Below are 25,810 nucleotides of genomic sequence, written 5' to 3' on the forward strand. Positions count from 1 at the left end.
ATTATATATCTTAACATTTTCATGTTCCTTGATTTTTTGAAAAGTTTGGATTAGTTCTGTCAATCCTCTCTATACTGTTAGGAACTTAAATTAGATCACTATAAAAGCATCTCTTTCCGTGAATATAAACCATCTTCCTCAATCTGTCATCTGAAACGGCAATATTTAATGCAAGTTACCATTCTGGTTGCACTGTAATTTACCCTCTTAAAACTAATTATGGCCTTTTTTTTTTTTTGATGGGTAACTTCAATGGCTCTCTGTTGCCACAGGAATCTGTTCTTTAACATCTTGTTTGTCACTTTCACTGGAACAGCACATTACTGTTAAGGGATTTTTTTTACATGAACTTCCATACCATATTTTCTTGTCATAATATCTGCTAAATGTCAATATGTTTTTATATCTCCTGCTGTTCATTGTCCAGACTGATTTGTGTTAAATTGCATTTGCCAAACACTATACTCAGACGATGATGTAATGAGATATACTGGCCCTATAAAACACACAGAGCCAGGGGACAAAGGAAACGACCAATGACAGAGAGGAAATACTCCTGGAGTTGGATTTTGCAGCTTGAGAAGAAACCTGGGCAGATAAGTCTGTTCAGAGCCTAGGACTGTTTGAAGTACGGCTTGAAGTACGTTGAAGCCGTTTGAAGTACGGCTTTGAGGCATGGCTTCCCTCTCTCTGGTTCAGCCGGTCAGGAAGAATCCTGGGATTTGCTAGCCTCTTCACTGAGACATGTTTGTAAGGGAGGGAGGGTATAACGACCTCCTTCCCTCATAGGATGGGAGACTGAAGGGAATTGGAGGCAATGGCAATCTCTCCCAAAGCTAGGGAGAACTTTCCTCTCTCCCATCATTCACTCAGTAGTATTGCTGCGTCTCTGCGAGGAAAACAGATCCCCATTTAGTACACCTGGGAAAAAGAAACCCAGGTAGGAGCCATTTTGTTTGTTTTAAAACACTCCTTGAGAGAGACCTCTCTGAGGACATTGGCCTTCTATGGATAGAAACTATCCTGTGGTCTAATGATCCCCATTGGGTTCTACCACTACAAAACTGGACATTCAGCCCCACTGTTCAGGTCCTCCCTCCACTAACCCCACAAATGCATTACTTCTAACTCATTGTGTACTTCATTATCATTCTGTCGTTAACCCTGTATTCAGAGTGCCAGTTTTTCCCCACTGCTTCACTAATCTTGGTGTTAAATATTAACCTCCCATGTGGAACTCTAGCCTCTCGGCAAAGGATAATAATGCATAGCCTTTACATAGGTCCTGGTTCTGCCACCCTTATTCACACTCTGCAGTGGATACCAATGGGACTGCTTGCAGAGCAGGGTAGTACCTCACTGTGGGTCAGGGTGTCAGACTGGACCCATTGTGCTCTCCATGTTCTAAGTGGTTTACAAATAGTGTTCAGTTAATCATCTCAGCATCCCTGTGAGGTAGATAAGAAAATGTTTTATTCCCTGTTTTACAGGTGAGGAAACTGAAAGAGAGAAAGTGACTTACTTAGACCACAGAGAGAGTTAGTGACAGGGCTGGGATTAGTATCTGGGAGTACTTAGATACTTTGGTGACAGATGCTCTGAAAGAACCTAGATAGATATAGCTTGATTGCCATGCTACGCTCAGACCATTAGCTAATGTCTCTCTCTGTGCCATTGGATTCTGCTTCCTGCCCTGTCATCTCTATAAAGAATTCAGACATATTAGTGAGGTATAAGTGATCTCACCCTTCAGAGGCTCTTTGGCTATTCTTTACTCCTTGGTACCAAGATATTCAGGCTATTTCTGTAATGGTGTTTTCAGTCCCTCAAGTACCCTTGTAAGATGTGTGAGTTGGGGGAGGGAGGGAGGCTTTATAAATGAAATGTATTATTATGCCTGTAATCGAGAGTGAAGCAAGCTGGGGCCAACAGTTGATGTTTAAGCCTCTCTAGACTTTAGTTTACCAATACCTCTCATAAGAACTTCTGTCTGCCTGGATCAGCTTCATTTTAGAAATAACAGACAGAGTGTCTGTGTTACCAACTTGCCAATCCTTCACAATCTAACTCCAAAGAGAGAGATTGGAAAAGATCTGCCAAATTTCCCTTTGTACAGACTCACTATGCGTAGAACAATTTTTATCTTTTGACCTAATTCCATCTCAGTTTTTTGGGAGCCTTCAAGCTTTCTGTAATCATTTCCTCTACTTGCAGGCATTAGGCCATAATATAGCAATCTACATTAGATCACTTCTTAATGCTGCATTACACTCTGTTTTATTAAGAACTACTATATGAGTCCAGCACTCTGTGGTTTTATCACATTGACTTCATCTTTAGAGGAGAACAACATATTCATTTTTTATAAAAGGGCTTTAAAGATGATGCGTTAATATCTCTTTTGAGGTGGAAAATGGACAGCAAGTGTTTTAGAAAATTGAAGGGGATTGAATGACTAACTTTATAAATAATTACATGGGAAAACTGCTCTAATAGGTGATTTTTTTTAAACTCCTAAAATCTGAAACATTTGTTAAAGCTTATTTTCAGAAGGGTACAATGAGCTTTCCCACTATTTAGGAGATTAACAGTTCTAGACCACATGCTTATCCCTGTGGAAGAGCATTGTTGCATTTACTTCCGTTCAGTTATTGCTCTGGGGACTAAGTCATTTGTAATGCAGAAAGTGAAGCCCTCTCACTACAGTAATTGTCTTTTCAGAGGACATAGCTCACACCTTTTTGGAGCCCACATAATTAGTACTCAAGAAATAAGCCCATCACCGTTATTGCTGTTTCATTACAGTGTGATCATTTGTATCTAAATATGTCACTGTCTTTGGAGAATGTCTGTCTTTGCCAGAATATGCTAATTAGCCCTACCTATTTATAAAACTGTAGGTTTATTATTGTACATTTTAAGATGGGTGAATTTGAACTCCTTGGGTTATTAATTAGTGGGCTAAATTTAAAATCAGATGTCACAAACCACCCAGAATAATTTCACCAATTAGTAAACAGAAGGACTTTCTGTGAGGAGCTATCACAGGCAATTTGCATTTCTTCTGTACACCACTCATATCACAGAGGAGGTAACCACCGTTAGATTAAAGAAAAGCTAACACATCTGAATGAAATCACAGATGTCAAATCTGCACATGGGTATTTATTTTGCTACTTGAGACTTTGCCTTGATATACAATATTGAAGAAGAAGGTGGAAGCACCATAATGTTTTCCAGCATCATTACAGATGTTGAAACCAATGACAGCCTCACTGAGAACAGGGTATTCTGATTCAGGAAAGCATCGCTACTCAGAAAGGGGGCTTAAGCATATGCTTGAAGATAAGCATGTCTGTAAATACTTTCCTGAATAGGGATGTACTCAAGCACATGCTTAAAGTGCTTTCCTGCATTAGCTTGAAGAACATAATTTTATCTCTTACTGTTGCAGAACATCTCCTGGTACTTTTTGTTTCACAACAAATCTTTGGGAAAACTTCTTCACATTTTTATTTTGCTGAGAGGAGCATGTGAAGAAAGAAAGAAAATCTTAGGTGGAGAAAAAAGATAAACCAGGAGAAAAGGGAATGTATAATAGAATTAGCCACCTAGAGGGAAAGAACAACAGGAAGACGTGCTAACACCAGTAAGGCTCCCAACAATAAAGTTTATTCTCTGAAGGTTTCATATTGGTGATAGTGTTTGGGGAGGTTGCGAAGGAAGCTGTTGAATGGTATTGGTAGTATCAACCCTATTAATCTATTTTGAGGAGAACACAGATACTGTTTCTTACCACTACTGTGTGCTCACAGTGTTTCAAGCCACCCATTAAACACATCTTAATCATATATCTCAGGCTGTCCTGTTACTTCCTGAAAGTCAAGGGAGCCTTTATACTAAAGAAGCCCACAGTCAGGGCAGGCAAAGGGATAGTGGAAATGCTGTGAAAAGGGAAGAGTGGCATTTTTATTATTACTATTAAGAATAAATTAAATGTACAAAGCAGCTTTTCATTCTGAAGAGTCCCACAATTCTTTATACAAACTTGACAAATTGATATATTGTGCTTATACAAATTACATATACTGTAGGGACAGAGGCAGATTAAGATTTATTGGGACCTGGGCACAAAGAATATTAAGCCCTGGATGGGGAGGTGGGTAGGGAGGCAATGGGGGCTAGTGGTGATGGGCTGACTGGATACGGGGGGGGGGGCAGCAGCAAGGGCCAAGGGCTATGGGAGAGTGCGCCCACGGCCGGCACCTGCTACTGCATAGCCATAGGCAGAGGCAATAGGGAAGGGACGATGGGGCCGGGGCTGTAGCCCAGAGCCCTCCAGCCAGGGGACAGAATCCGCCACTATGCAGATGAAGCACAGGGCCGGAGGAGACAGCGAGTACCAGGATCAATGGGGATGAGCCTGGGGCCAGAGCACACCTCTACACGGCCGAGGGACAGAGCCCGAATCCCTACGGCCAGGGCCTGAGCCTGAAGCCCCACGGTTGTAGTCTGGGGCCCGCGGCCAGAGCCGGGGGCCCTCAAATTGGCCAGGACCCAGGGTCATGGGTGTTAATCCGCCACAGTGTAGAGATTGGGTTTCCTTCTACTGAAAAGTGGAAAATGAGAGGTCTCTACCAATTAACAACACCACCACTCAACAGGTTAGGACAGGAACTAAAGACAGCTATCATAGCCAGATGAATTTTGTAGAGCTTATTTTAGTATACAATATAAATATCCATGCTGGAATTTGACTAAAACATTAAGATTAACACACTAATTTTTGCAAAAACTGTCACTGGATCTTTACTTATCACAACTTTTCAGAACCTCTGTTTTCTCTCTTATGTGAAAGACCTTCAACACACATATCTCCATGCTGAGTCATTGGCTCAGTATTGTGGCACATAGGTGGTCTCCATGGAGGTCTGCCAGCCAAATATTGACCTAGCCTAACCCCGCTCAGTTTCACAGATATGGCAAATTTTAAATTCTACATACTAAATATATTAGCCCTACAACCTTGTGGGTTGGTTCTAACATTACATACATGAAATTAAATTTTAACCTCTCTGTAGCAGGGTGGCTACCCACTCCAGCCTTGACAGGGTTAAAACCAGCCCTGAGAGAGGGCTGGAGGGCTGGGAGAACAGCCCAGGCTGAGTGGGAAGCAGGCTCAGCTGGGGCCATGCCCCAATCAGGGCCCAGCTGGCCCTATAAAGACTTGAGCCAGGAGCTCAAGCAAACAGTCTCTCTCTGTGTTCAGAGAGAGAAGAGCCTGGCTACAGGGAGCTTAACCAAGTGCCTAGAGTGGGGCAGGGCTGAGGAAAGGCTAAGGGAGCCGGGGAGCTCCAGCCTAGGAAAGCCTCAGGCTGCAGGCCTAGGCTAAGGCCAACGGGGCACTTGGGTTGCAGGAGGCAGCCCACAGGTAGGCAAGGCAGAGGCAGCAGGTCCAGACCCTACTTGCCTGTGATGAGTGGCTGATACACTGCAGTCTGCCCCAGTGAACGGGGGCTAAGTAGTGACTGGCAGTAGCCAAGACTGAGGTGAGGTGGGGGTTCCCCTAGGAGGGGAGACCCTGAGATTGAGGGTTACTGCCAGAGGGGCAGCACCCCAGAGAAAGGAGCACCGGGGTCCTGGGAGGGATATGGGGCCAGCTGTAAGGTGGATCACCGGCCTGCAGAGGGTGCTCTGATGGCTGGAGAGCTAATTCCCAATACGACCAGCAGGAGGCACTGCAAGGGTGACTCCTGCATTGCTACACTCTCTTCCTTGTCCCATATATGTGCTTCAACCTTGGTCTTGTGGTATTGTCTCTAGTGGTGAAAGGTAGCTCATTCTCCATGCTTATTCATCCCCTGTTGAGAATGCCAACAAAGAAGCCAGTTAGTGAAAATCATGATTAGTTTTTGTGTTGTGGACATTTGTCTGCCACGAACTGCAGCTGTCTTTTTTACTCTAAGTTGGCCTGGATTTGAAACAGTGACTTAGGGCTTGCCTGTGTGAACAGTTACTGCATAGCATGCTGGGATGTAAATCTATCCCATAGTAACCTGCCACACATTAATTGTCTGCATGGCCCCTGCTGGCTGCACACTAAAAGTTCCCTAGTGCACTTATTTCTACCCACCCTCCCACTTTGAAACAGGAGTAGATCAAAGCATAGTCGGCAATTTCTTGTGTGCAGCAGCAGGGTCCGCATGGGGACAGTTAATGCATGGCAGGCAAGAACAAGGTAGATTTACACCCCAGCTTCCCATCATCAACTGTTCCTATTGACGAGCCCTTTGGAGGTGAAAGTCTCTGTGACCTTCCATTCTTCCAGTCTTATTCCATGCATAGTTTGGTAATGTTATGGATTTAAAATGAAATGTAATAATATAAAATTTACTAAAACAAAACCAATACGCTTTTGTGGATCGATGATGTAAGTGAAACATTTTTTTTTTTAAAGCTGAACATGTATTGGAGATGTTTAGATTTTGTTCATTTCATTTGTTTGGTTAACATTAAATAAAAAGTGAACCAAAGAAAGCTACACACACATTAAAATACAGCTGAACATCTGACTTAAAGTTCTTAATTTAGACTATATGTTATGAGCCTCTGTTACCCAGAAATTTGTTAAATCACTGTTTTCTAATATGGATAAGAGGCTGAAACGGCAAGAATTAAAACATTATTGTTTCGTGCAGCTCTACATGGAAGAAACAAATCCATCTGGCTTTATGAATGTGCTGTACTGGTGGTTTGTTGCATTCACTGTGGAGTTCTGTACACCCCAATTCAGCAGTCTACCCCTACTAGGCAAAGCATTTAAGCACGTGCTTAACTTTAAACAAATGCTTTTATCCAACTGACTTCAATGAGGTTTAAGCACATGTCTAATGTTACTGAATTGGGGCCTTTTTAAGGATGAGGCATAACAGTGAAAGATCTAACAGGGAGCTAAAAGGCCCCGGAAGTTTCAAGTGCCGCAATAAACTGCTGAGACTTGTGGAGTTTGAAACGACAGCAGATCGTGTTAATAGTTTGAAGGGACTGTTGAACTGGGAGGGTAGGTTTAGTAACATTATGAGACACCTAGACTGTGGTTACAAGTTGAACTTTTATCCACACGTTTGATTTTCTCTAGTGAATGTGCATACTCTTCATATTTATGACTTGCTATTGCATTTCTATTGTTACCCTCAAAATAGAAGTTAATTATCTCACTCTTCAGAACCCTTAATCTTATGTACATTATTAGCAAGCCTTTGCTAAAGAAGCTAATTTTTAATCCTGTTTGTGTATTGATAAATCTGTCGTGGTCCCATGTGTTTACAAACAGTAGGATGATTGCTTCCTTCAAGATGTGACTTATTACTGGAGAAAATTGCTCTGATGTACTTCAAACGATATTAATACTTCAGCTAGTCATACATTTTTTGAAAGAGCTCTCCTTTTGTGAACTAGTATTTTTAAATGTATTCTATTTAAGGGCCGGCACCCATGTTTGGTAGGTGACTACTCAACTCACTGCTGTGTAAAACTGCAGATTTGGTGCAACTTTGGATACCTGAATAACCCCAAATTTGCTGTACCAGACCAAGGTTTGGTCATGCAATTCAGAGTATTTTCCATCTCCTCCATGGTGCCCCCCATACAACAGCACTGCCATCGTCTTTGGAGGATGGCAAACGTGCTCCCTATGTTGTAATGAAGAATGAGGTGAAGGAAACAGGGACAACAACACTGGAGATGAAAAAGAGAGGATGGTGCGAGTGCCTCTCTCAAGGAAAGGGGGACAGTCCATGCTTTCATACCTCAGTTCTGAACTAAAAGTGCTAAGTCATCTGTAACATTTTCTAGCAAATAAGAAGCCTTCCTGATGGACAATAGCTCATGCTGAATGGAATAACTAATTATGGGGCCAGAAAACTGCTAGGGCTAGAAACAGGGTTTCACATATTATTAAAGCTAACATGATCCTATGATTTAGCTAAAGCAGCAAATCTGATTATGCAAAGTAGCTCAGAATCTGTTATACCACTAAGCAAATGTAAGCTGTGCTTTCTTACAATCGCACGTTTCCTACCACCTTCACTGAATAATATTCAAGAGTGATTAACTTGTGTGTAGCCAGCCCAGAGCCTTGAATTGCATTTTGGAGGTGAAGAGGGAACTCACTAATGAAGTAGCTTGCATAATCTTTCTTTATTTGTATTTTCCTTCTTTCAAACCATTAGTTCTGTACTTTCTCCACTCTGGTGCACAGTAATACCTGCCAAGGGGAGACTGAGGAGGTGGATAATCAGACTACTAAGGACCCTTATTAAACTAACAGATTAAAACACTGAAATTCATTTGGGCTCCAGCCAGCTGAATTGCAAAAAGCTTCTAGACAGAATAGTTGGACACTAAGGGCTAGTTTACACTTACGAGCCGGGTCGACGCGGTGAGTTCGACTTCTCAGAGTTCGAACTATCGCGTCTAATCTGGACGCGATAGTTCGAACTCCGGAAGCGATAGTTCGAACTCCGGTACTCCACCACTGCAAAAGGCGGTGGCGGAGTCGACCTTGGAGCCGCGGACTTCGATTCTGCGGCGTCTGGACGGGTGAGTAGTTCGAACTAGGGTACTTCGAATTCAGCTACGCTATTCATGTAGCTGAATTTGCGTACCCTAGTTCGACCCCGCTTCTTAGTGTGGACCAGCCCTAAGGGTCTAATCCAAAACTCATTAAAACCAATAGAAAGATTCTCATTGACTTTCATGTGATTTGCATCGGGTCCCACGTTTGGTTTTCTCCTTCCTTGGTAAACAGATGTTTGAACATTTCCTATCCTTAATAGGTTCCTTTTTGATTAATTATTATATAGCTTACAGGGATTTCTGGCTTGTCTATTTTGGGGCTATTTAAAAAAAAGACGCTTGAAGGATCAGAATAAACCTTTGTATGCAATTACCATAATAAAGCTTCTCCATTTTAGATAGTAGGCCAAAATGGGGCCTCAACCCAGCTCCCTTTGTGTGCACACTGTGTTGAGCATGCAACCACTTAGATGGCCAGTTTTTGCTCATTATCATTTATGGTTAATTGGTATGTGATCAGTGTTTCCTACATGCACTCAGAAAATAGTGCAAATGCCCAAAGTCTAGAGTTTTGACCATTTGCCCTCTAGACTCTCTTTTAGAACAGACTTTGCAACTGAACAGTACAGACCTTTGGAAATACAATCCTAGCAAAAAAAGATATTTGCCAAGCCAAAGACCTACTACAAACAAATTGGACTAAATTAATCTCTGCAATGAATTTGGCCCATTCATTCTCTTTTTGGCACATATGCCTTTGTAAAAGTCATGGAATCCAATTCTGCCCTCATTTACATCACCTGGAACTCCACAGAAACCAATGGGACTGCATTGGATTTCAGTCAATGCAAAAACTGGTCCATTGTCAACTCCAAAATTAATACAATGGGCTGATTAACCACTAATTTTACTGAGAGCAATAATGGCTATATCTATATATCTATCTATCTATTGGAAGAATATATTGAACAAAATTTTATTTTCATTGGAAAGGTCACATGACTTTCCATTTGGCCTTTAAGATAGCATAAGAACTTGTTGGAAGCCTGCCAGTTCTAGGAGTGTGATGAATTAGATGCCATTTTGCACACAAATAGATACAGTAAGTGAGGAATTTTGGTGCTCTGAAGTGTCTGCAAATCTAGCTGGTAATTGACTCAATTAATCTCTGGTCCTGTTTCCCACAAAATTATGTGCTTTGAACATGGAAAAACTGGCAGTGTCGTGGATGATTAGAGAATATTGCTATAGTGAGCCTTACAAAAGTATGAATAGTTAAATGACCATTAATCTTCTGGAAAAAAAGAGCCGTGCTCTCCACTCGCAGTCAGAAAAAAAGAATTTTGGCATCAATGAAGAATTTTAAAGAACTGTTAAAAATGTGATTAAATACATTGATGGTTATTATAATGATTAACCATCTATGGAATATGCAATAAGTCCGTCACTAAAAACAACTTTTATACCTTTTGCAAGCCATGAATTCTTCAGAAATTTGCTTTCTGGCAGCTTAAATGGTGCCTGAACCTTTTCTGTAGATTTTCTGTTCTATATGAGTTGTGTTAATGGCCCACTCTGACTCAACACAATAGTCCAGTTGACACAAAAATAAAAATAGGTGCAGTATAAAGAACACCTACCACATATTTAAATATATAACAGTATATAATGAATGTGGATAATGTATGATTGCTTGGAAAGGAGCTACGAACTAAGGTCAGGGTGGCGATTTTTATGTTTTCTCTGTACACAGACAAGTTCTGGAACATTATTTACCAACGGAGATATGGAGGACACAGAAAGGAAAATACTGTAGGAAGGCAAAGGACAGTTAAGGGTAATTGTAATAGGATTTCTATATATAGCAAGGATGTGAAGCTACTCTTAGCACTTACTCATTCTTTCCTTGCACAGGTTGACAAACCATCTGATGTTTCTTCAAGAGCATTTTAGAACTGAACCATTTTCAGGCTTTATAACATTGTCACTTAATCGAATGTCGTGCATTAGATCCTAGTCCATTAAAATAAACACAGATATGACTGTCAATAAAAACGAGTTTGATCATTAGAGCCTTTAAAGTGGATAGGCAAAGCAGTTCACCATATAGATTAGTTTTCAATTACACAGAAACTGAAAATAGGCTTATTTATGTATTTATTTTTAGATGTATAAAATGTGTCCTTCCACAAAGCTTATCTAGGTCATGCCCAGATGACTGGCTATTAGTAATAATGAATGCCTTGGGATAGATTATGATTTAAGGCAGCTTGTGATACTTTTGTTGTGCAATGGCTATGGTTCAGGAGATTATTTTTTGTCATTTGTACAGCACTGTAGGTGTATATGGTGTTTTACATGACTAAAATCACAACCCCCTGACCTGAGGAGACTACAGTTGTAAGTAGACAAAGCACATCAAAGGATAACAATAAGCAAAGAAAGGAGAGAAAATGTGGGAGGAGAAGAGTTAAAAGAGTGTGAAAGCATGGCATATTCCTCTGGTTATTCATTTCACAAAACAAAAAAACGTGTGTGTTTAGCACAAAATGTTAATATGCTAGGGTTTGTGGATAGGGTGCAGAGTGAGGCTCACCAGTAAAAGGTGAGGCTTCAGAAGGGTTTTGAAGGAGGAGTGTGAAGTTTCATGGCGCACTTTATCAAGGAATGTGTTCCCCGAACAATGAGAATGCCTTGAATTAGTATCTGGTTGTCTGAATTAGTATCATTACCCCAGTAGTGTATAGTTAATAGATTGTTTACAGAGTATAGTCCACACTGCAAGTGAGCAACCAAAGCCTCTCTCTTTCAGGTATTAGTAAGGCCTCTGTCCCTTGGCATCTAAGGGCCTGATCCTTGAAGTCAGTGGAAAGATTCCCATTAATTTAGATTCCTACAGGTAAAATCCTGGTCCCACTGGTCAGTGGGAATTTTTTCAGTGGAGTCAGGATTTCACCCATTGACTTCAAGGGGAAATGGATTGTACATTGCTTCTGTGTGAGGTTAAAAAAGTAACTGAGCAGGCTGGCAGATAAATTTATTCCCCAACTGTGCACATAGCAGGTCTGGAGGAAAAGAAATCTGAATCCATCTAACTAATGCCTGCTTTTAACTCACAAGGATTGTACAGGCTGTGCTTGTCTACCCTGTTTGTTTGTTTGTTTTTGTTTTTATATCTTTCAACATTCTTTGTTTTGTATCTTTCAACATTCTTCACCTGTACTTTTAACTCATAAACCTTATGGTACATGGCAGATACATTCAGTACGCTTTGAATGGCATAGACGAATGTCTTTTGTCAGTTGTTATACAGCAAGTGTGTCAGACAAAATGCTGCTTCTGGAGTGAGTACTAATATGCTACCACAGTTTTTCATCTCCTGTGTTGACATCTCTGTGACTAGTTAACTTGAGTTTACACAGACTTGCATGTGAAAGTGGGGTTTATATTAAATGCAGCCACACACAGTTCTCTTTGCCTAAAGCTGCCACTGTGAGAGGAATGAGTGCAGTGAATGGACAGTGCCCATATCCAGAGAGCTATCATTAGGCAAATAACTGAATAGCATAAAACCAAATTCCAAATAACGTTTCTGTAAGCAAAAGGAAGGGACATAGCTGTCAGACCATTAAAGATAACTCTAATAGTAATACATTGTTTGTAAGACATTGAAAGACCTATGTGCTTATTGGAACAAAGAAGAGCTATTTGATGAGCTATATAAAAAGGAAAAGCAAAAGTTTTCATTTATTTTATTTAATAATTCTAATTATTTTCAAAGCTTGTTAAATGGAGATGGAAAGGCATTACACAGAAAACCAGAACTCTGATGGTGGACCCTGTCATCTTAAACATAAACTTTTTGTTGTTCAGTTTAATTCTTTGAATGAGGCCGAATGCTCAGACTGTGTAAATCAAAATAGCTTTATTGACTTCCAAGGAGCTGTGCAGATTGATACCAGCTGTGGATCTGGACCATATTAACTATAGAAATGGACATTTATGTATTTCTCATTTCATGAGGGGTTGAGATAATATGTTAATGGTCCTGTTTTTCAGAGGTGTTGAGCACCTGCTGCTCCCATTGAGCTCAGCTGGAATTATGAATGCGCAGAACTTCTGAAGAGAGAGCCTTATTTGTTTACTGTTCATTACAACATATTACTCTGGCTTTACATTTTCATCAGCCAACCATAAACTTCTCATTTAATCTTACAAACAAATTAGCTACTAGGAACTAAATGCTACATTCGATTACACCCAGAGCCACAGCACCGAAGTCCCTGGTGTAACTGAGAGTAGAGTCTGGTTCTGGGTGTCTAATATAATGTTCTTATCGAGTTGTGTTCAACAGTTTGATATTAAGTTTCAGAAAGGTTGTTTCTAAATATGTATTCCTTGGATTAATTTTAACTCTGTGCCTCAGATAAATATCAGAATGTCCTCCAGAGTACTGAGAATGCGTTCTGATGAATTTTAGACTATTTTCCACTTTTCTCAGAAGAGAGGAAAATAATATAAAATTCACCAGAACATATATATCTATATCTATATCCCTCCAGCAGCTCCCAGAGCCCTGGATTCCTTAAAAATCATCCCTTGAAAAAATACACTATTCCTTTTCCAACTTTACCTTCCCCCAAGGACTGATCTATACAGCTTTTAGCCTCATGACATAGTTATCTTGACACAACTGAGAGGCGGCATTAGGGGGATGGAGTTGTCAGGCAGCTTAGTGCCATTGAGAAAGGCAGCCACCAGGGACTGGGATAGGGTCTTCTAAGCATCCAGGAAAGCATAACTACTGCTCTATCTGGTGCAACTAATGCTGAGAAACTCTCCTATCTACTTAGTCTCTTTAGCCCCCATCACTTTAGTTCCTTAGCATGTCCCAAGTGCTTAGCAGTAACAAGTTCTTTCCTCCTGCCCAGGCTGAATGAGAAGCAACTTGCTTAGTTTATAGGGTATGGGGGTTGCTTGTATAAAGAATTGCCTGAGAGAGCTGCATGTCAGAGTAATGAGTTTTGTGTGTAGTTCTGAACGTGGTGAGGCCAGTGGCCACTCTTACTACTTGCAGGACTGAGTGCCAGCTAGGCCCAGTTTCCACACTTATGGTTCTGATGGGATGCAGCTGAAGTGGCAGAAAGAGAATTGGATAGTTCAGGCCAATCCAGGATCTCAGGAACTAGGGGAACTGGGGTAAGGCAGTACCCCATGCCTTGTAGTAATAATAGCAACTTAATGCATGGCTTTCATCATATGCAGGGTTTATGGTTCAATGGCTTTTAGCACCCCCACAATAAAAATTGTTCCAGCACTTCTGAGCCAATCCTGGGGAGGGCTTTGAATTTTGAACAGACTTGAAACTGATCTCTGTTCAGTTGAGAGCCAGTGCAGGGAGCACATAACCATGCCAAATTGCTCATGGTGACTTGTCTTGCTCCCCCTACTGTTCCCTTCCATCTCCATTCCCCTTATATCTGGGACATAGTGCCTTCCTCAAACCAGGACCTGCTGCTTTCTTTCCCGTTTCACTGGGAATGTGCTGCCCCTCTGTCCCCTCCCCCCAGTCCTCTTGCCTCTTCCTCTATGATCCACTGGAACCCACTGTCTCTTCTCCCTCAATTCCACTGCTACTCCTCCTCGTTCCAGCAGGGACTGTTTTTTGTCCCTGCCCTCTATCCCCCTCTTTCTGCTCTCTGCTCCCCTCTCCTACATTTTTGGCTACTACTCCTCTTGCTTGTTTTGCCCTTGCCACTTTACCTGGCATATCGGGATAGCTGAAAGGCTCTTCTCCAGCTCCCCACACAAGCCAGCTGCTTCACCAGTGAGTTTATTATGCTGTTATGCATATGCACACAGCATACCTGCCAACAGTCAGGGGACACTGGCTGGGACATCATCTCCACACAGTGAGGTTTCAAATGAGGACTGTCCAACCCAATTCAGAACCTTGGCCAGATAGGTAAAATTTGTATATTTTTCAAAAATTCTGTTAACTTGTTTGAGCTTGAAATTTGATGGAACTCTCAAGCTAAAACTTTTCTGTCAGACAGCAGAATACCACAAAAACAGGCTCTGCTGATAATATGTAAGGAAGTACGTGTTCATATGTTTGGGTAACGAGAACAACACTACTCTCCTACAAGCCCAAAAGTATCTATTTACTGTCTGACTTCCTGTGCTATTATCCCCAATATGATATCAGTTCTGCCAGGGGCCTGATTCTGATCTCACATTAATGCAGATCAGAAGTAACTCCCTTGAAGTCAATACAGTTACACTTCAAACTGGTATGCAAGGGGACATGGGCCTACCGGGAGATGTGTTAGTGTAAGTGGTTGACTGCACAATTTGGTTGAGAAAGTCCAATGGGTCAGAGTCAGGACGGACTGAGAATCAGAGTCAGACATATATTCAGAATAGATATGGTTGATTTGAGGGGATTTCTCAGATTTGTTTGCTTGTAAAGTATGGCTTACAGTCTTAAAGAGATGCATGTATAAACTGACAAACAGATTCACATTTCGCAAAGGTAAATGTATTTGTATTTTAATCCCAGATGGATTTTACTGAGCAAGGGTCTTTATTTTTAAAACAATATTTGGCCCATACATCTTCCTACTGTGATGGCAAAGTAAATCTACAAATGTAAGATGGAGAAAGGGGTTTTCTTTTTAGTTTTTAAAGAAAATCTAGTGCTTTAGAAAGGTGCTGGATTGATGGCCCCCAGAGTGCTCTATTTATCCACACAACAGGTATAGCGTTGGCAAGCTGCCCTGCACTGCAGCTTTTTGTGTGTGTGTGTGTTCTCAGAAAGAACAGTCACACAAATTACTTAAATAATTATTTAAGACACAAGGTCAAAAAAGTTCCATAATTTGTCTCATGATTAATGTTCTATTCCAATAACCCTATATCTACCATTTCAAGTGATTAATGACATTGGTTCTCTTCTTTTGGTAAATGAATAGCTCTGAAGAAGAATGACAGCTGCACACTGTTAATATGTGAAAAACTACTTTCTTAATGGCTCAAAAAATTAAAACATTATATGCTTCAGTCAAATTGCAAACCAGCTCACTTGTAAGTACATATAAAGTTGTCCTTAGAAAATGGCATTGTCCACCACTTCAAAGTTGTTGTAAGTTTATTTTTTTCTAAAACAAAGCTGATAAAAAGGGACCATTTGTTTCACAGTAATCATGTGGTGTTTCAGCCCTGCTCAAACAGAGTATACACATACTGTATAAAATCCAAACCTTTCCTGGGGGTTGGCTTTGCACATAACCCAAATAGCAATTGCAAAACATGAACGTCAGCCTCTATTTTCTCCTCTAGTATGGCTGTTCCTAGTGTTTTTTTTCTTGCAGGACCTCCTGGGTCCCAGACCTTACTTTCCTCTACCCTTCAGCAAGAGGCAATCCACTGCTGCTAATATTCTGTTTGAAGTTAAGATGTACCTGCCATTATGACTCATTAGTAATTACTCTGCATCTTTATATAGGGTTCTAGCACTTGGCATGAGGAATAATTCAGAGGAGCATTGCATTTCTATGCAGGGTCCTACAACCTGCCACTCTGTTATATACCTTCCTTCTCCAGAGTAAACTCTCTGGACCAGCCAACTGAGCACAATTCCCAGAGTTCCCTGCTGATGTCAGAAGATGCAGTTTTGCAGACTTGATAGGTTTGGATAATTGAGATGATTTTCCAATAGCTACCCAGACTTCTGGGTAGTCCTCTCAATGGGGCCTCCAAATCTTTTGAAGTTTGCCCATTATAAATTTAAATTATTTCCTTCCTAATGTCTCAAGAAAAACTATTGAAATATAACCAGGCATGACTTTATGCCAAAGTCACACGGTTAGTTGAATTTTTGAAATTAGAGGAACTCTCCCTTGTTTAGATACACATGATCTCAGAAGAAAAGTCTGTGATATATGTAATGGCAAAGTTGTTTTTTTGTTTTTTTTAGTTGCTTGCTGTAATATACACTTGCATCTCTCAGCTTTACAATATATACAGTGGACTAAAAATGACAACCATAAGAATATTAATATTGTTACTAATCAGCTTAATAGTAGACCAAGGAAAAACAATGTAATAGTCTATGAAAATTCTGGACATTGAATACTTTCTGAATAGGTTTCTCTCCACAATAACAGAGAAATTCATTCTGATTTTCATTTTGGCCTTTCTAAATTCAGGGAGATCTTCTCAGCATTTTTTATCTGTTCTAGTAAACCTTTTCCTGACATATTGCAGTTTGAATGTACAATCTATATTACCACTTTGACAAAGACAGAAAATTGTTCTTTAGATGCAATTTATAATTATGGCATTTTAGCTGTGCCTTTTTGCTTCCTGTAGTAAAATCAATTCCTGCCACATCTGGCAAGTCAGTATGTGTGACATTTGGTATTTTATGGTAACAAGATGCTCTGCTACAAGGAACATAAAACTACTTTCCAAAATGGGCATCTTGTGACTCTGTAATAAGAATATAAAAATCTTGGCAGGTGCTTTCATTGTGCTATCATATGTGTTTAGGATCCAGTTCTGCTACCTTTACCCACATTTACTCCAGGAGTTTTGAAAGGTATTATTCAGCATAGGTAAGAGTGGCAGACTTATGTCCTTAAAGTGCTGTTGTACTCAGAAGTGTAAATCTGTAAAGCAAACAAAAAAAATAGCATTTGGGATTCCAGGTTTGTTTCTCAGTGACTGCATATCCAAATTTTCTCTGCTTGGAAGTAAAAACATGGCTTTTCTAACTATCAGCCCCGAGGACTTAACCTGAGACTTGGATGTCATGCTCTATTGTTTCTGGTCCTTCCATCACCAATAGTAAAGATTCTGTAATTGGAACTTCATTGACAAAAATGTTGATGATGTTTGAAGCCGCACAGAATCCAGGTCACTTTTCCACACTGGCTCTACTGTAGACACACTTCTTGCTCAAACACTGTACTGCAAAATTTATGCTCTGGCAAAAAGAAAAAAATTATAAAATCCTAGTTTCAAATCACAATGGCCAACTTTGTTTTCTGTTTTTATCTGGGAAGGATGTGAGAATAGAATAGATGACATCTAGTCAAGAAAGTGCAATATGTCCCACACAGCCTCCCTGAGTTTAATATGAGAATTCATTCATTTGGAAGATGCATTATAATCGTGTATGTATCATCCAAAACCAAAGGGAACTTCACTGTAAAAGCAAGCTGAAGTTAGCACACTTGTTTAATTCATCTTTATTTTCTTTATATACCATATGAAACTAAATACATAAAATGTCAGGAAATATAATAAGCAGTAAGATGAATTAATCCATAAGACTGTCAATGACCTACAATGTGTAGCAGTGTAATACATAATACATATCTGTGAATTAGACTATGGAGATCAATTTACAGATGTAGAAATTAATCAAAAGAAACCAACAAGCCAAAATGTGCTTTTCCCCCTTAAGTAATGACATAATTTAGGCCAAAACATTGCAGAGACAGATCACTGCATAACAACCATTCTGAACTGGGAAGAACCAACGATCTCTAGTTACCCTCCCACCCCCATTAAAAGGATCCATAGAGCAGCAGTGCTTATTAATCCTTCTGTGGAATATAGATTCCCTTCCTGGAGCTCAAATTTGATACTAGAAGCCTTAACAAAACAATGATTGAAGCCACTACGTGCTTTTTTAGCCTACTTTCTGTCTCTCAAAGTGGCTTTGTTAGTAGCAATTGCCTCAGCTAGGAGGGTATCAGAACTTGGAGCATCTGTGTTTTTCTCACAAAAATAAAGTGATTATTCAAACGTACCCACTGCTTATTTAATAAATAAATAGTTTTCCACAGTTCACAAGACGTGGCATTGCCTTCTCTCTGTACTAATCCTAAAGCATCCCGAGGAGACTGAAAAGCATAAACTGGCACTTAAAATCTGTCATACGTGCACAGAGCCCTATCAGAGATCCATGATACTTTTCATGTTGTATAAAAGTACAGAATAAAAGGAAAGAAATGCCTCAAAAACCTCCATTGCATGATGGATTAAAGAATGTATTTCTGAAACCTATAGAGCGTCTGGAGAAAATCAACCAGATAACGTGACACCCCACTCTCTGAGGGACTCAGCATCCTCTTGGGTTAAGAGGTCTTGCACTCCATAAGAAGAAATGTGCAAGGCCTCTGCTTGGTCATCCATGCACATGTACAAAGCAGTACAGAGTTGGTGTCCTTTCTTCCTCAGATGCAGTCTTTGGGAGAAGAGTATTTATGAATGTGCTATGCGAGTACTGCTTTGCACTTCCCACTGCACAGCCTGTCAGGCATGGAAGACTGTGAGAAAGGAATATTTCCTTCTCACCTGTGAATTCTCTTTCTAATACCCTCCCTGTCCAACAGTCTGACCCTTCCCAAGGAGGATTCATTTATCTCAGAATTTAAAGTTGTTGGTTCTCTCCTCTGTTTCTCAGATTAGAAAGGAAAATACATGTGCATCCAGGAAAATGCTCTGTTTGAGAGTCATAAGTTCGGTGACCTATCTTAGCTATGTTCTTGGAGAATTTTTCAGCGTTGGAAGCTGTCATTCTGGTGTTCACCACCAGCAGGGTGGTCATAGCCTCAGGCTGGCTGATAATCTTTGGTCTGAAAACTGAATTTCCTTTACCAAATTTTTCTCTTTTTTCATTACAAAAAAACTCCCAAAAAACAGCCAACTAAAAAAATGGGGGAGCAATTTTTTTCTGGCATTCAAAAATTGTCCTGGAAAATGCTTACCATTTTCCAATCAGCTCTAATTTTCAATATTTCTGACACATAGTGAATGTTGAGGAATTTGGAAAGACACATGTGTCTGATTCTCCATTCTGCTACATCAGTTTTATGCTGAAAACTAACAAGAGTTGCACCAATATGAAACTGGTGTAGCATAGTGGATCTTTTTTTCCTTTTGTGAATATGACAGTGGCATGCAACAGTAGATTTATTCTCTTCTTATGCAACCAGCATAGCTTCCTAGTGATGGTGCTTCAATTTACTAAATTAGAGACCTGAGTTAGATTCCTAGTACAAGTCTTATTCTAAAGCCATTCTGCATAACCAAAATAAGAGCTGTACCAACACTTCTGGAAGGAGTCTCACCTAGTCTTCCTTACCCATAAAGATGAAATGAGACCAGCTTGGAAAGGGGTGAACAAAATGAGGGGATCCTGGGGTTATGAGAAATACAATGGACGAACCAGGAAAAAAATGGTTCCCAAATGTGCATTTCATTGGATCTAAGAAACCTGGTATGTTAATAAAATTAGCTTAAAATTTTTATTGAAATTTAACAACCCTGAGATATAGTTTATATGTATTTATTCTATAAGCTCTCATTTTAAATCTTCAGAGTCAATGGGTATTCAACATGAAATAGATGTCTTTTCATTCTTACTATGTTGAGATGTTATTTACTTTTTCTTGCAGCTCTTTTGCACTTGGACGCTTTTCGAAGTCAGTGGGGGCTGAGTACATGGAAGGATAACAAGACCGAGTCCTAACAGCAGATGCTGTTAACCATTGTATGAAAGAGAGGCTTGAGAAAAGACTGTTCTGGGCGACTGATTGCACAGGGACCATATAAAAAAACTTTATTTTCCAGTAGAGTAATTTCATCCCAGACTAACCCTATTTGACTATTAATTGCATATTTTTAATTACTTTAAAAAGCACTAGCAATCCAAATTAAGCTCCAGGAATTTAATGTTGTCTCAGACTCCCAGAGCTGACATAATTAATTAAATCTTCCAAACCAATTCACTTTGTTACGTTTGGCATATCTGCAATTTTTTGTATAATAAAACATTGCATAAAGATTTAGTAAATTTATTTAGCACATGCCAGCAATGCAATCCAAAACTCTAAATGCTCCTAAATTAAGACCCTGATCTCCCAGTACTAGAGACCTTTACTGTGGATCTTTAACAGGACACTATATATACTGACAGCTGGTGTATTTGGAGCAGAAGTGAAGATAAGCTTCCCTTGACCCTCCCTTCCCACCTCTTCCAAAAAGAAGGGGGGGGGGGAAGCCATTCTGAGTTTTGTGATTTTAGAAGTAATTTCATATAGGAAGGATAAGTATGAAGAATGCAGAAAGAACTCATCCCACTGAGTAGAACTGAAATGAGTTAGAAATGTATTTTCACCATCTGCTGCTCTCATGAAATCTGGGGATTTACAAATTGCAGTTTTGTAGAAAACTAAATCTGAGATTTGGTGACTGCTGCAAAATCTGTAACCTCGGGGCAATGTTCTGATATTTTAGACATCCATATCAGACATCCTAGATTAAGTTAAGTATCTTCTGTGGGCCATGTGGGGTGATTTGTCTGAATGGTTAATTTTTACGGTGCACAACCATAAAGAGTAAAATGGCCACATTCTGCACTCATGTACAGTGATATACACATGGGGTAATACCTAACTAACAGAGAGCAGAATTTGGCCAAAAGCATATAATAGGGGAAGTCGATACAAATGGCATAGGTGACCTGAGGCAGCTACAGTTGATTTAGCAGATACTTGCTCTGACTAAGTACTGAACCATTGCCACAGCACAGTGTAAGCATGCAGTTACAAGCAGATGGCACCTAAAATTAAGCTGCATCTTTAAGAGGCCTGCAGCAAATTACTTCCAGAGTTTCTTCGTTTGTCTGTTATGAAGAGTGATATTTTGTAATCAACTGTCTGTGGTTACCCCAAGATCTGCTGAGAGAAATGGCCATCTGTGCTGACTCCCCATACCTCTGCATTGTTACCAGGCCCCATTAGCCTCCTGGTGGCTCCAGGACTGCCCAGTTTGGATAGAACCAAAGTTTCAGGGACTTCCTTACCAGCCACTGCTTCCAAAACCCCTTCTCAAAAGGTGTTTCACAATATAAAAGGGGAGCTATCACAAGTTAAAAAAACAGGGCCAGCATTAACTTGCCTCTGCTTGGTCTTTGGGTATGATCATGGAACAAAGCTGCACAAAGGATATACCCATCCTAGTTTCAAATACGGACCAGCAAAATACCCATGAGGACCCAGGGAAAGCATAGGAAGCATGCATGGAGCTGGGACGTCCCCTTTCCACACCCTCCCTGACCAAATTGACTGGGCTGTACTACCCTCCACTTGTGGAAGCTCAAAGTAACGCTAGACTCATGAATCTCTCTTGGGCAGATGCTAGGCACATAATGCTTCCTGCTTGCCAATTGTTCTGAACTGCATAGTGGTTTTATGATGTGCAGATAAGACTAAGGAAGACCACTAAACTTACTTTCACTCATGACCTCAGGATCTTTTTTCTAAAGTTCTTTTAAAAGCCCCCTTTTTTAAAGGGAGATAATTAACATGAGAAAGAGGAGCCCCTGCTTACGTGTATTACTTCTGAGGTCAAACTGTCCATCAAATCAGTATCTCTCAGGGTATGGCGTTGGCTTTCCTCTTCCTATACAATCTCTGTTCATATGACCAATTTCTCCTACAGTACAGCTACTTGTATTCCCATTCCTGCTTCCGGGTTATTATACAAATAAGATGGTTTCTTATTGTTTCAATAAGAAACTAGGTCTGACCTACCATAGACCATGAAGAGGCAGTGTATTTGATGGAGTATAATGCAGCTTCTTTAGTTTTGGAAATATTCCAGAGAGAAATCTAGCACAGGAAATCCCTCTTAAGTGCCCATTAATGTTTAATAAACTGTATTCTAATGCCATATATCAACCAGGCAAGTTTTATTTGCATCTGTTCTCTCTGTTTGGCATTTGATTGGCTTTATTTAAAGTGGGATATAGTTCAATACCAGTATTCTTGTTCACTAAACAGCACTATAAATAACCATGCATGCAAAGCAATAGGTAACATTTTCAGTGGTAATGCAGGCTTTCCTGTACAGATTTAACCTACTGGTCCAACACATCATTGGCTGCTCTCAGACGTTTTGAACACAGCATTCTGCAGATCAGCTGTAAGTACCATCAATAAGGCATTTATATTGAAATAATTCTGAAATTTCTGTCCTGATTGCATTCTGATCACTAAAAATCACTAAAAGGGTGTGGGTGTAGGTATGGGTGGGTGCGTGTGTGAGTTTCTTGTTATACACTGTATCTTAATATAAATTTCTCGATAGCTACAAAGACATCAATGGGAACTAAAAAGCTCAGACAGATGCAGTCAAGATATGGTCCACTGACAACAACTAATAATGTCAGTCTTCTGAGCTGGCTGATGTGGGTGTTAGGGGGAGAGGAAAAAGATAATTTTCTGTTGTTAATATTATTTTCTAAAAATGGACCACGTAGAGACTCTTTTTTCCATGGAATTTGCATAAAATAGCTGCAAAAGCTATTCAGTTTTGCCAGAGCTGCTCCAAACAGAGATATTGCCAGGGCAGAGGGCAAGAAGCTAGAGATGTGCCAAAACCTTACAAATTACTCTAAACCACATCATCACAATTGATACAGTGGCGACCAGATCCAAACACATTGTGCTTTGGTGTTTAGCCCCCTCAAGTATTTCTTTTGTCCTTGGAGAAGATCTTTATTTCATTTTGTGGGAGGGGTAGGAGGAGGAATGGCTATCACAGTTGGTGTTGAGCCTGATTCTAATTTAAATTAAGGTCCTTCTCTCTACACCATGCTGGTTATTGCAAAGGGGCCTTAAAGTAGGTGTAAATATAATTTATAAAGCCTAAATTACCACTGAAAGTAGTAAATCAGGCTGCCACAACAGTGTAAAGTGGACTTAGTGTAACTGAAAATCAGGCACTTAATCTTTAAACCGCCTAGAAGTCATGAAATTCTGAACTGTAGAAACATTCCTACAAGGTGTACTCTACAAACACTCTATAGAGCAGTTAAGTTTGACCACTAGCTAGGTAACTAAACTTGGTAATCCTCCTTTTCCCATTCTCTTCACTACTATGTTTATTGCAATCCCATTCTGTGTCATGTCTAATCTGGATTCTTAAATCCTCAGGGCAGAAGTCTGTCATTTTATTTGTCTATAAATGATGCCGTGCAAATAATAACAAATAATTGAACTGGTAAGACAAATGTATTGTGTAATGCCATAGAGTCACACCATACAAAGGAGGACTTTTTAAGAGTGATATCACAGCCAAGGTAAATACTAACTGGCCCAAGAGACATCACTTCCAGTACTTTCTATAAATTATTAGTAACAGTATCTACCTAGGTATTTGGATTGCCCCCAGCACAGTTCTGAGTGCCTGCTGGTCAGGATAATAACAATGCTTCAGTCATGTCAAAAAAGATATATTGGAATTGGAAAAGGTTCAGAAAAGGACAACAAAAATTATTAGGAAAACGGCTTCCATATGAGGAGAGATTAATAAAACTGGGACTTTTCAGCTTGGAAAAGAGATAACTAAGGGGGAGGATATGATAGAGGTCTATAAAATCATGACTGGTGTGGAGAAAGTAAATAAGGAAGTGTTATTTACTCCTTCTCATAACACAAGAACTAGGGGTCACCAAATGAAATTAATACGCAGTAGGTTTAAAACAAACAAAAGGAAGTATTTCTTCACACAGTCAACCTGTGGACCTCTTTGCTAGAGGATGTTGTGAAGGCCAAGATTATAACAGGGTTCAAAAAAGAACTAACGTTCATGGAGAATAGGTCCATAAATGGCTATTAGCCAGGATGGGCAGGGATGGTATCCCTAGCTTCTGTTTGTGAGAAGCTGGGATTGGGTGACAGGGAAAGGATCACTTGATGATTACCTGTTCTGTTCATCCCCTCTCAGGCACATGGCATTGGCCACTGTCAGAAGACAGGATGCTGGGCTAGATGGACCTTTGGTCTGACCCAGTATGTCCGTTCTTTATGTTCATGCCTTCTGTTCATGACTCTTCAAGGACATTACCAAACTTAATTTAGCCCCCAACACCACCTGTGTATTTGGAAACTATTATTATCCCAATTTTACAGGTGAGGAAGCTGAGACACTCTGGGGATATTCCCCGGATAACTATGGGCTTATTGGCATCAGTGGGAGCTACAGGTTTTTGGCGCCTCTGAAAATCAGACCACTTTTATTTGGGAGGCCAAATATGCACTTGGATGCCTAATTTAAGGCATCTGGTTTTGAAAATGTTGGCCTAGCTGCCAGTTTTGATAACTCACAGATTATTGATGCTTGAGTGACTTGTGATATCTTCACAACCATGAGATGCTTTTGCAGCTTTATTCACAAGGTTTCTGTAGTTTCTGATATATTTAATGAATCACAAAAAATGTGGACAAGAAAAAACTTTTCTCTGTATATTCATATATGAGATGTCTGTGTTCCCTCTTGCACATTAGCTTTTTCTTCCCCCCGCCTGAAATTTCTACTGCTAAAGATTCACTTTTACAAGAAAAACAAATTATGGCTATTAGGGGACAGGTGCTTAGCTGTTATAAATTAGTGTAGTCCCACTGTCTTCAGTAGAGTCATACTGATTTAAAACAGCTAAGGATCTGATCTGGCAACTCTGCCAATTCAATTTCAAAAGCTTTTTTGGAACAGCTGAATGCTAAGTGATGGGAATGTGACAGCAAAGGTGACTCATCTAATCAAAATTTGATGTATATCTTGATACATTAATCCATTTGTATACTGTAGTCTTATTCGGTTAAAAATGCATATTTAACTGAGATGACATTACGGCTGTGAAATAAATCTTTGTTTCAGCTACTTAGACAGTTACAATATTGTTTGCCAGCACAAGGCACATTGATTCCTGCTGAGTTGTCATACATGATTTAATAGGTCTTTTCCACCTCTAATTTCTATGCTCCAGTGATTCTAAATAACTTGAAATTTACCATGTGTAGCAGGAATCAATAACAATAGGTAGTGTACAGAGACAAAACAGAAGGAACGACTTCAGGCCCAGTTTTTAGATTTCGTTTAGAACACACCAGTTTGGTGTAGGATTTAGATTTACTCTACTATCCTTAACTTGCGCTTTATAGACCCAATCCAAAGCCTGCTCATGTTAATGAGACTCTTCCTAGTGACTTCAGTGAGTACTGAATCAGGGGCTGTGTGCGTAGAATGTTTATGTAAAGATGTACTGTAAATGCATTCACACAGGCAGAGTTACAAGCATTCCACAGTTTAATCCCTTAGTTCTGGTGGATCAAAGGTCATAGTGCTTAAGTGCTAATATCCTAATCCCAACTCC

General features: G+C 40.0%; 1 protein-coding gene and 2 long non-coding RNA genes across 6 annotated transcripts in view; 2 read left to right on the top strand and 1 right to left on the bottom strand.

Annotated features, from left to right (window-relative positions):
• LOC120397450 overlaps positions 1-20,243 on the top strand; it is an 85,792-nt gene extending 65,549 nt beyond the window's left edge. Inside the window, exon 3 of the long non-coding RNA XR_005593807.1 lies at positions 20,049-20,243. This is a non-coding gene — a long non-coding RNA (uncharacterized LOC120397450). The remainder of the gene's footprint in view (positions 1-20,048) is intronic.
• KCNB2 (potassium voltage-gated channel subfamily B member 2) overlaps positions 1-25,810 on the top strand; it is a 261,936-nt gene that overhangs the window by 211,050 nt on the left and 25,076 nt on the right. The window lies entirely within an intron of this gene.
• LOC120397449 overlaps positions 1-25,810 on the bottom strand; it is a 139,644-nt gene that overhangs the window by 60,014 nt on the left and 53,820 nt on the right. The window lies entirely within an intron of this gene.

The sequence above is a fragment of the Mauremys reevesii genome, linkage group 2 (assembly GCF_016161935.1).
Source record: "Mauremys reevesii isolate NIE-2019 linkage group 2, ASM1616193v1, whole genome shotgun sequence".
In the NCBI taxonomy this organism is placed as follows: domain Eukaryota; kingdom Metazoa; phylum Chordata; order Testudines; family Geoemydidae; genus Mauremys; species Mauremys reevesii.